Source organism: Neovison vison, chromosome X, assembly GCF_020171115.1.
Source record: "Neovison vison isolate M4711 chromosome X, ASM_NN_V1, whole genome shotgun sequence".
Classification (NCBI taxonomy): Eukaryota; Metazoa; Chordata; class Mammalia; order Carnivora; family Mustelidae; genus Neogale; species Neogale vison.
The window spans coordinates 56,634,485-56,646,928 of NC_058105.1; the positions used below are offsets into that span (position 1 = coordinate 56,634,485).

General features: G+C 39.3%; 1 protein-coding gene across 1 annotated transcript in view; it reads right to left on the minus strand.

The window, feature by feature from the left end:
- The window catches only part of DACH2 (dachshund family transcription factor 2), an 874,111-nt gene that overhangs the window by 175,391 nt on the left and 686,276 nt on the right, over positions 1–12,444 (minus strand). The window lies entirely within an intron of this gene.

A 12,444-nucleotide genomic window follows, 5' to 3' on the forward strand; every position in this document is an offset into this window, starting at 1 on the left:
TTTCCCTTCTTATGTGTGGAGTTGGTTTGATTTGTTGTTGATCCTCCAGTTCTTTAAGGTGTAGAGACAGCTGGTGTGTTCTGGATTTTTCATTTTTTTTGAAGGAGGCTTGGATGGCTATGTATTTTCCCCTTAGGACCGCCTTTGCTGTATCCCATAGGTTTTGGACCGAAGTGTCTTCATTCTCATTGGTTTCCATGAATTGTTTCAGTTCTTCTTTGATCTCCTGGTTGATCCAAGCATTCTTAAGCAAGGTGGTCTTTAGCTTCCAGGTGTTTGAGTTCCTTCGGAACTTTTCCTTGTGATTGAGCTCCAGTTTCAAAGCATTGTGATCTGAGAATATGCAGGGAATAATCTCAGTCTTTTGGTATCGGCTGAGTCCTGATTTGTGACCCAGTATGTGGTCTATTCTGGAGAAGGTTCCGTGTGCACTTGAGAAGAATGAGTATTCTGCTGTTTTAGGGTGGAATGTTCTGTATATATCTATGAGGTCCATCTGGTCCAATGTGTCGTTCAATGCTCTTGTTTCTTTATTGATTTTCTGCTTCGATGATCTGTCTAATTCTGAAAGAGGCGTGTTAAGATCACCTACGATTAGTGTATTCATATCAATATGACTCTTTATCTTGATTAACAGTTTTCTTAAGTAATTGGCTGCTCCCATATTGGGAGCATAGATATTTACAATTGTTAGATCATCTTGGTGGATAGTCCCTTTAAGGATTATGTAGTGTCCTTCTGTATCTCTGACTACAGTCTTTAGTTTGAAGTCTAATTTATCTGATATGAGAATCGCTACCCCAGCCTTCTTTTGAGTCCCATTGGCATGAAAGATGCTTCTCCACCCCTTCACTTTCAGTCTGCGTGTATCTTTAGGTTCAAAATGGGTCTCTTGTAGACAGCATATGGATGGGTCCTGTCGTTTTATCCAATCTGCAACCCTCTGCCGTTTTATGGGTGCATTGAGGCCATTCACATTGAGAGTGATTATTGATAGATACGTTTTTATTGACATCGAGTTACCTTTGAAGTCTTTCTTTCTGTAGACTGTCTCTATATTTCTGTTCAATGCTATTCTTGGGATTTTTCCTCTTTTATAGAACCCCCCTTAATATTTCCTGCAGTATCGGCTTGGTGGTTGCATAGTCTTTTAAGTCTTGCCGGTCTTGGAAACTCTTTATCTCTCCATCCATTTTGAATGTCAGTCTTGCTGGATAAAGTATTCTTGGCTGCATGTTCTTCTCATTTAGTGCCCTGAATATATCTTGCCAGCCTCTTCTGGCTTGCCAGGTCTCTGTGGACAGGTCTGACGTTATTCTGATGGGCTTCCCTCTGTAAGTAAGGAGCCTCTTTGCCCTGGCAGCTTTCAAGAGATTATACCTACAATTATAATTTCTCAATTTGACTATCAGGTGTCGTGATGTTTTTTTGGAGTGTATAATCTTGGGTGGAGACCGTTCAGCCTCTAGTACATGAACGCTGGTTTCATTCGCGAGATTCGGAAAGTTTTCATGAAGGACTTGTTCCACGACATCTTCTAGACTTCTTTCTTTCTCCTCCCCTTCAGGAATTCCAATAATTCTGACGTTGGAACGCTTCATGGCATCACTTATTTCCCTAATTCTGCTTTCGTGGGATCTAAGCTGTTTGTTCCAGGCTTCCTCCTGATCCTTTCTCTCTATCTGTTTGTCTTCCAGATCACTAATTCTATCTTCTGTCTCAGTTACCCTAGCTTTGAGAGAGTTTAGATTGGATTGGAACTCATTGAGAGCATTGTGGACCTCCTCCCTGGTAGCTTTAAGCTCCGCCCTAACATTGTGAACATCCTGTCTGGTCGCTTTCAGTTCGGCTCTAATCAATTCTGTTTGGTCATCCATGGCTTTCTCCAACCTAGCTATTGCCTGGATAATTGTTAGCCTGAATTCTCTTTCCGACATATTGTCTATGTTGATAGCCGTTAGCTCTGTTGCGGAAGGTCCATCCTCTGTATTTTTCTTCTGTTGGGCATTCCTCCTCCTAGTCATTTTGGTGGGAGAAGACTGAACAGATGTAGCTGGATGTATCAACTCTGGTGCAGTCAAGGTGCACCCTGGAACACTTCCTGATCTCCGTCTCAGAAGCCTCAGTCTGGGTGCAGAAGCTGAATAAATTCCCCCTTGGACGCTGGCAGTGCAGGTTCCAAGTTAAAGACCCTGGGGGCGCAGGATCTTTTGCTCGTCCCCAAAGCCAAGGCAGTGGCGGCTGTCTGGGAGCTCCTGACCGCCAGAGAGGTTCCAAGCAGCGATCGCACACTGAGATTTTGCCGCTGGCCGGGGCTGGGAGTGCCCGGCTTGCGCGCACCTCTTTTCAGAGGTGGCTGTGGGTCGGGCGCGCGTCTGGGGCACTGAGAACGGGGCGCTGGTCCGTAAGCCGCAGTCTGGGCTTTTGCGCGCCTCTGTCCGGGGAAGAGTTTCGCGGGCGCGCGGCTTAGACTTTGAAACAATGGCCCGGGTCAAGAAGCGCCCCAGGGCCTTAGAAACCCAGGAGAGCTGGAGCGACGTGCACGCGCATCTCAAGCTTTGTGGTAGGGCTAGCGCGCGTTCTGCAGACCGGCTCCCATCCCCTCACAGGAGCCGGAACCCCGCGCTCTGGGGCACGCTGGCGGCTTAGGGACCAGGAGCCGGTTTCTCCGCCGCACTCTCTCTGCCTCCGCGCCGGGGAGGCCGTCTGGGACCGGGGACTCAAGCCCCTGTCCCTAGCCGCCCCCGCGATCCTTTGCTCTTTTGGAGTGCTTTCAACCAGTCTCCGAGTTAATGCTGGTCCCCAGACGCAGGGCACTCTCGCTCGTATCGGGGTATTACTTTCGCACCGGTCGCCTCTGGTGGCTCCCTCCCCCTTTTGTTTATCTTCCGATATCAGTCCGCTGTTCCCATTCCGCTTTACCTGCTCACTGGCGTCTTCTGCCCCTGTAGAGATCCAGACGTGTATAATTCTGATCTCAGGCTGATTTCATGGGTGATCAGAGTTCTTTGGTAGGTAATCAGCTCACTTTGGGGTACCAGCTGAAAAGACGCCTCTTCCTAGTACCCCGCCATCTTGTCCCCCCCGATGTATATGCATTTTATACTATACTCTGCATATGCTTTTGTTATAATGATATTACATAACACATATTAAATTAATCACTGTTTATCTTTTCCCTAAACCTTTATTTGATGTTCAACATAATACTAATCAATGGTTTAAATAGGTTTCTATATAAGGCTCTCATTTATCCAAGATAATTATAGATCTCAAGGTTTCTTTGCGTACTCAGAGTTTTCGTAGAAGATTGTTCAAGCTGTCAATTTAAAGTAGCCATTGGTTCCTCCCTTTACCACACAAATGCTTAAATAAGCCTCTATTCAATTTACTAACAGTGTAATAATCTGTCCTCAGTTCTCCAATGATTTTCAGCATCATTCCAACACCAACTGGCCATATCAAGTCATATGACTAATTAAAGTCTAATTGATATGGAAACTAAACAAAGACTACAAAGAGAATTTAACAGCCTGTTGACAGTTTAAAATATGATTAATTAAACATTTCAAAAGACTATGAAGGACCTAAAAGTTACACTTCCAGATCATGACCTGCAATAATTGTCAATTGATTATAATACCCTAGACTCTAAGCTAATATTGACATCACTGGCTAGTTTGAGTGACCTCACATGAGCTCCACATGTAAAGCATATGCAAATATTGAATTATAAGTAAATATTTTCCCAAAGTTGAAAACATTAAATTAAGAGCCATTAAAAGTACAGCACAATCTAACAATCTGGCTCATTTGGTAACATGCCAGAAATGTATAGACTTTTTTTAAATTAACATATAATGAATTATTTGTTTCAGGGGTACAGGTCTGTTAATCATCAATCGTACACAATTCACACCATTCACCATAGCACATACCCTCCCCAGTGTCCATAACCCAGCCACCCTCCCCCTCCCCCTCCCCCACCAAGCCCTAGCAGCCCTCAGTTTGTTTCCTGAGATTAAGAGTCTTTTATGGCATGTCTCCCTTCCCAGTCCCATCTTGTTTCATTTTTTCCTCCCTACCCCCACAACCTCCTTCCCTGACTCTCAAATTCCTCATATCAGAGAGATCATATGATAATTGTCTTTCTCTGAATGACTTATTTTGCTTAGCATAATATCCCCTAATTCCATTCACATAATTGCAAATGGCAAGATTTCGGGGGGTTTTATGACTGCATGGTATTCCTGTGTGTGTGTGTGTGTGTGTACATTAAACACATGTGTACATTAATGTACACGCACACATATACACACACACATATGGATAAAGAAGATTTGGTGTGTGTATACACACATATGTATACATACATACATATACATATATATTCTTTATTCATTCATCTGAAAATTGATATCTAGGTTCTTTCCATAGTTTGACTATTGTGAACATTGCTGCTATAAACATTTGGGTGCACATGCCCTTTCAGATCGCTACATTTGTATCTTTAGGGTAAATACTCGATAGTGTGATTGCTGGATCATAGGGTAGATCTATTTTCAACTTCTTGAGGAAAATCCATACTGCTTTCCAGAGTGGGCTGCACCAGCTTGCATTCTCACCAAAAGTGTAGGTGGGTTCCTCTTTCTCCATGTCCTCACCAACATCTGTCATTTTCTGACTGGTTAATTTCAGTCATTCTTTCTGGTGTGAGGTGGTATCTCACTGTTTTTGATTTGTATTTCCCTCATGCTGAGTGATGTTGAGCACTTTTTCATGTGTCTGTTGACCATTTGGATGTCTTCTTTGCAGAAATGTCTGTTCATGTCTTTTACCCATTTCTTGATTGGATTATTTGTTTTTTGGGTGTTGAGTTTGATAAGTTCTTTATAGATTTTGGATGCTAGCCTTTTATCATTTGAAAATGTGTTTTCCCATTCTGTTCATGGTCTTTTGACTTTGTTGACTGTTTCCTTTGCTGTGCCAAAACTTTTTATCTTGGTGAAGTCCCAATAGTTCATTTTTGCCCTTGCTTCCCTTGACTTTGATGATGTTTTTATGAAGAAGTTGCCATAGCTGAGATCAAAGAAGTTGTTGCCTGTATTCTGCTCAAGGATTTTGATGGATTCCTGTCTCACATTGAGGTGTTTCATCCATTTTGAGTCTATTTTTGTGTGTTGTGTAAGAAAATGATTCAGTTTCATTATTCTGCATGCAGCTGTCCAATATTTCCAACACTATTTGTTGAAGAGACTGTCTTTCTCCATTGGACATTCTTTCTTGCTTTGCCAAGGATTAATTGACCATAGTGTTGGGGGTCCATTTCTGGGCTCTCTATTCTGTTCCATTGATCTATGTGTCTTCTTTTGTGCTGGTACTGTACTGTCTTGATGATTGCAGCTTTGTAATAGAGCTTGAAGTCTGAAATTTTGATGCTGCCAACTTTGGTTTTCTTTATCAAATTTCACAGTGTAGGGATAGAGGGTACATACCCCAAAGCACAAAAGCCATCTATGAAACCCACAGCAAATATCATTCTCAATGTGGAAAAATTGAGAGATTTCCCCCTAAGGTCAGTAACATGCCAGGATTATCACCACTATCACCACCGCTAGTCAACATAATATTAGAATTCCTAGCCTCAACAATCAGACAACACAAAGAAATAAGAGGCATTTGAATCAGCAGAGAAGAAATCAAAATCTCACTCTTTGCAGATGATATGATACTTTATGTGAAAAACCCTAAAGACTCCACTCCAAAACTGCTAGAACTCATACAGGAATTCAGTAAAATGTCAGGATATAAAATCAATGTGCAGAAATCAGCTGCATTTCTATACACCAACAGAAAGAGAAAAGAAAGAGAAATCAAGGAGTTGATCCCATTTACAATTGCACCCAATGCCATAAGATACCTAGGAATAAACCCAACCAAAGAGACAAAGAATCTGTATTTAGAAAACTATAAAGTACTCATGGAAAAAAAAAAAAAAAACGAGGAAGACACAAAGAAATGGAAAAACATTCCATGTTCATGGATTGGAAGAAGAAATATTGTGGAAATGTTTATGCAACCTAAAGCAATCTACACATTTTATGCAATCCCTATCAAAATACCATCTTTTTTCAAAAGAATGGAACAAATAATCCCAAAATTTATATGGAGCCAGAAATGTATAGACTTTTAAAAGTATGGGAATTAAATTATTTTTTAAAATCACCAAAATGGGTCATTGCTTTCCTGTTAACCGCAAGGTCATCATGCTAGCTACTATAAAGCATTATTTCTCAAGCATCTTGGTATTCCAGCAACTCTTATAACTCTTATGTAAGTGAATAACACCACCCCTTCCTAGCTATTAAGGCTACAAACTTCAGTAACAGTCTAATACTCCTAAAATCCCACAGTTATTTGATTTCCAAGTCATGTTGACCTCTATAACATTTTCCCATTTCTAGTTAGGTACCAATCCTGTAATACTTGTTTTGTATGCTGTCTTTCTGGTTGGTTCTCCTATGCCATATAATTTGCCTTTCTACTCCAATTTTAGGACTTTAGTGGCTATTTAATGTCTCCAAAATAAAATACAAACTCTTCAGTTCCATTTGAAGTTACGTTTCTAGCTTTGTTATCTCAGGATATTTTTCTATGTATGCTCTACTCTAGCCTTACTGGACTAATTGCAGCACTCTACAATTTGAATTCACCTTAGCTTACTCTTATTCATGCCTCCATCTGGAACCTACCTCTTTAACCCTCCCTTCAGCAGTTTGAATATATCGTATTATTCCCTTCTGGCTTGCAAAGTTTCTGTTGAGAAATCTCCTGCTAGCTTTATGGGTCTTCCCTTATAAGTTAAGGACTTATTTTGTTTTGCTGCATTTAAGGTACTTTTTAAAAAATCACTATATTTTCCTAATTTAATTACAGATGACTTGATGTTGGCCTGCTATTGATGATTTTGATGGAAGTTCTGTGTTCCTATGGGATCTGGGTATCTCTTTCCATCCCCAGATTAGAGAAGTGGTCAGCTATTAGTTCTTCAATTTTTTTAGAAGATTTTATTTATTTATTTGGCAGAGAGAGCACAAACAGGGGGAGCAGCAGGCAGAGGGAGAGGCAGGCAAATAAAGAGAGCGCCTGAGGCCGGGCTTAATCTCAGGACCCTGGAATCATGACCTGAACTGAAGCCAAATGCTTAGCCAATTGAGCCACCTAGGCACCCTCAAATACATTTTCTGCCCACTTTCTGTCCTCTTCTTTTTCTTGGACTCCTATAATATGAATGCTATTGCATTTGATAGAGTCACTGGTTTCCGTAAGTCTACTCTCATTTTGCATAATTCTTTTTCTCTTCTTGTTCAGCTTAATTGCTTTCTATTACTTTTTCTTCCAGGTAATTAATTTGTTCCCCTGCTTCTTCTGATCAGCTGTTCATTGCATTAAGAATGTTTCTTTTTTTTCGAATTTATTTATTTTCAGAAAAACAGTATTCATTATTTTTTCACCACACCCAGTGCTCCATGCAAGGTGTGCCCTCTATAATACCCACCAACTAGTACCCCAACCTCCCACCCCCCTGTCACTTCAAACGCCTCAGATTGTTTTTCAGAGTCCATAGTCTCTCATGGTTCACCTCCCCTTCCAATTTACCCAAAAGCACATACCCTCCCCAATGTCCATAACCCTACTCCCCTTCTCCCAACCCCCCTCCCCCCAGAAACCCACAGTTTGTTTCGTGAGATTAAGAGTCACTTATGGTGGATAGGGAGGGAGACAAACCATAAGTGCATTAAGAATGTTTCTAATATGATTTATTAGACTCTTCATCTCTGATTTATTCTTTTTAACTCTTCTTTCTCTCTGGTAGAGTCTCACTGATATCTTCTACTTTTTCTCAACCTCATTGAGTTCCTTATCATTGTTGCCTTAAGTTTTCCTTCAGGCATGTTAATTATATATACTTTTTTCACTTAGATTTTAGGCTATGGCTTTATCTTGTCCTTTTATTCTTCTGTCCTGGAAATATTTAAGACTCTGCCTTCTTCTGTGCTAGAAAATGAAGTTATGTCTCCTGTTTCTGAAAGTAATGACCTTATGCAGAAAATGTGGTGTTGTGTGAAGGGCCTAGGAACATCCAGGAGTGTCGCTGGTGTGTGCTGCATGTGCTCTGCCACTGGCTGCTCTTTCCTTAAGGCCATTCATCTGCAGAGATTTTTCTTGCCTGCTGTAGGCAGTGTTTTGTCTCTCATTTGAATATGGTTGGTTTTAATTAGGTGTGTTCTGGTTGGCTTCTGAAATGAGACTTAACACTTTATTAGACTTAACCTTTATTAGAACTGAGCCACTGTAAAACTCTCTGGTAGGGTAGAGTGGTGGGGGCTATAATTTGTGCTGGTCTTTGGCCAAAGGAGCCCTCTGAGCTTGAATGAAGCAAGTGTGACTTAGTAGGACATATCCAACAGAGCACATGGGAGAGGCTTGGTGTAAGCAAGTTAGGTAGCCAGTGTTAGCACTACACTGCTCCCTGTTTATGCTGAAAAACTTGGGAGGGAAATGGTGCCAGCCAGCTCCTTCATTCTCAGAGAGGTATCACAGTGAATGCTGCCAATTAGGAAACTGCTCAGAGAACAGTGACAAATCTCTTTACTATGTGCCCCAGATGCTCTTCAGATCACTCCATGCTGCCTGGCCCTGGGTCATTTTCTTGCCTTCTCTCCAGAAACAAAGCAGTGACCTCCAGGTTCTATTCCAGGCACAGCCCCTGAACTTTCAAGCTCCAGGCCTTAGGTCCTGCTGGTTGCAAGAACTTGCAAAATTCAGTCACTCTTTTTTTTTTTTTCTCCCAAACCAGTGGCTATGGGGAAATATTTTCCTTGTGCGATCCCATTTGCTCCACTCTGTTCTGCCCTTCTCCAGGACCATGACTCCCTCACCTTTGCAGCAGCTGTGATCTGGTTCTTCAATAACCCTCATATTTGCACTTGTTACCTTCTTTGATGTGGCCTTTTCTTTCTTGTTATGGAGGGTTTTTTTTTTTCTGTCACTTTTAATGTGATTTCTGGAGTATTTAGGATGATTTGGTAGTTATATAGTCGTGTTTATGGTATGCGGTGAAACCAAGATCCTCCTAGTTTTCCATCACTTTCTAAGCTAAGTATAAATTCTTTAAATATATTGGATATTTATACCTTATGGAACATATCATTTCTAAATATATTCTTCCATTCAGTAGGCTGTCTTTTGTCTTGTTGAGGTTTTCCTTTGTTATGAAAAAGCTTTTTATTTTGATGCAATCTCAATAATTTATTTTTAAAAATTCCCCTTGCCTTATGAATCATACATAGAAAAATGTCACAACTTATGGCAAAGAAATTACTACCTGTGTTCTCTTCAAAGATTTCTAGTTTCAAGTCTCAAATTTAGTACTTTAATCTGTTTTGAGTTTGATTTTGGTGTTAGGAAGTGGTCCAATTTCATTTTTTATATGTAGCTGTCCAGTTTTCCCAGCACCATTTATTGAAGACGCTCTCTTCCCCATTGTACATTATTGCCTTCTTTGTCATAGATTAATTGACCATATATTCAGGGATTTATTTCTAGTTTTTCTGTTCGTTCCTTTGATCTACAAGTTTGTTCCAGTATCATTCTGTTTTGATTACTACAGCTTTATAATGTATCTTGAAACCCAGAATTATGATACCCCCAGCTTTGTGTTCTTTGTCTCATGATTGCTTTTTCTTTTGTGGCGCCACAAATATTTTAGTATTATTTGTTTTAGTTTGTGAGAAGTGCTGTTGATATTTTGGTAGAGAGTTCATTGAATCTCTAGATTGCTTTGTGTAACATGGACATTTTAACAACATTGGTTCTTCCAATCCATGGGAATGGAATATCTTTTCAATTGTTTGTATCATCTTCAGTTTATTTCCTTAGTGTTTTGTGGTTTTCAGGATATAGGTCTTTTATCTCTTTGGTTAAATTTATTCCTAATAAAACATCTACTTGAGGAAATTGTAAATGGATTTTTCATAAAATTTCTTCCTGCTTCTTTGTTATTTGTGTAAAGAAATGCTACAAATTTCTGGATTTTATTTTTTAGTCTGCAAATTTACTGAATTAATTTATTACCTCTAGTAATTTTTGGTGGAATTTTAAGGTTTTTGTGTATAGTATCATGTCATCTGCAAATAATGAAAATTTTGCTTCTTCCTTAACTATTTGGATATCTATTTCTTTTTTCTTGTCTGATTACTGTGGCTAGGATTTTCAGTACTCACTCGATAAAAATGAGATTAGACATCCTTTTTTGTTCCTAATATTAGAGGAAAAGCTCTCAGCTTCTTTTTTTTCCAATTTATTTATTTTCAGAAAAACAGTATTCATTATTTTTTCACCACACCCAGTGCTCCATGCAAGCCGTGCCCTCTATAATACCCACCACCTGGTACCCCAACCTCCCACCCCCAGCCACTTCAAACCCCTCAGATTGTTTTTCAGAGTCCATAGTCTCTTGTGGTTCCCCTCAGCTTCTTTTGATTAAGATGTTACCTGTGGGTTTTTCATATATAGCTTTTAGTATTTTGAGATATGTTCCCTCTACAATACCACTTTTGTTGAGAGTTTTTTATAATGAATAGGCATTAATTTTTAAAATACTTTTTCTGCGTGTATTTAAATGGTCATATGATTTTTATCCTTGGTTTGTTGATGTGGTGTATGATGGTGATTGATTTGTGGATATTGAACCATTCCTGCATCCCCTGAATAAATCCTACTTGGTCATGTTGAATAATCCTTTTAATGTATTGTTGAATGTAGTTTGCTAATATTTTGTTGATGGTTTTGGCATATATGTTCATCAGGGATATAGATCTGTAGTTTGTTTTTGTTTTTGTTTTTGTTTTTGTTTTAAATGGTTTTTACCTGGTTTTGATATCAGGGTAACTCTGGCCTTATATAATGTATTTGAATTTTTTTTCCTCTTTAATTTTTTGGGACAGTTTGAGGAGAATAAGCATTAATTCCTCTTTAAATGTTTGGTAGAGTTTGCTTCTGAAGCCATCTGGTCTGGGACTTTTTTTAAGGGGGGGTATGTTTACATTACTGATTTAGTTTCATTACGTGTTATCAGTCTGTTCAGATTTTCTATTTCTTCATGGTTCAGATTTTCTATTTCTTCATGGTTCAGGTTTGAAAGATTGCCTATCCTTCCGTTGTTGGATAAAATATTCTATAAAAGTCCATTAGAGCTAGTTGATTAATGTTGCTTTTCAGTTCAATTATGTTTTTCCTGAATTCCTGTCCTGGACCAGATAACCAGGCTCAACTTGGAATTAAGTTATATTTACTGTTTCCTGTAGCTGTTGTGTTAGTGGTAATTTCTTGTCCTCCTTATTATCTTTGGTGTGTCCTAAAGAATCCAAATTCAATTTGGTATGAGGACTTCAGTTTCCTCAGTTGCAATCCACTGTTCTTATATACAGCCTTATTGTGGTGGTGGTAATATGTGTAAGGAGGAGAAACATGATTAGATTTCAGTCTCTTAATGAGTCTGTGTCTTTAGGTTATGATTTTCACAAAGGATTTTTAGCTTTTATCTCTCTTATGTGAGAGAGGAAGACTAGAGGGGGCTAAAGTTGAGTATTTCTCTTTTCACACAGGAAATGTTAAAGGGGCTAGAGAAGTGCATGTCCCTTACCTCACATTAATGATTACAGGATGCTGGACTTTAATATATCCTTTCCCCCATAGCAGTTAGGCTCTGGTAAAACAAACTAGTTTTGGCAAAGCAGTTTCCTTTGAGGGCTGGCCTTTGTTGAGGTGAACAGAACATTTTGAGCATATTTTGAAATAGGTACTTCTGTCTCCCAGCACGAAACATGAAAGGCATTTTCTCAGGTCATCACCATGAGAACCTCAAGGTGCTCCTGGAATTAAGACTTGTGAAAGTGCAGAGACCCACTAAGAATTGGCCCCCAGGGGTTTTTATCTCTCATGGTAGGTCCAAACAGAATCTCTAGCAATTTAAATATTTCTACGAGACTCTAGCTGTGGCTTCTGCTCCCTGTAAGCTCTGATTTTCTGTATCTGCCTATATCTTCAATTTGGGGGCTATCTCTGCCCTGTGAATTCAATCTCTGATGGATTTAAAAGAGTTTTTTATCTTGCTTTGATGAGGAGTGACTTCTAAACTTGTCAGACCAGAAACCAGAAGTCTTCCAAATTTTCCTGCTTTATGAAATAAGTCAACTTTAATCAGTCCTTTTTTCAACTTCTCATAGCACAATGTTTATAACTTTCTTGGCATTTATTTATCTTTGCTTAACATTTCATTTCTATGTACCTTTCACATTTGAGTTTATAGCATTTTTAAAGTAAGACTCATTCTGTATGCTTAAAACTGACAAATTTCATTAAGATTTAAGACATCATATT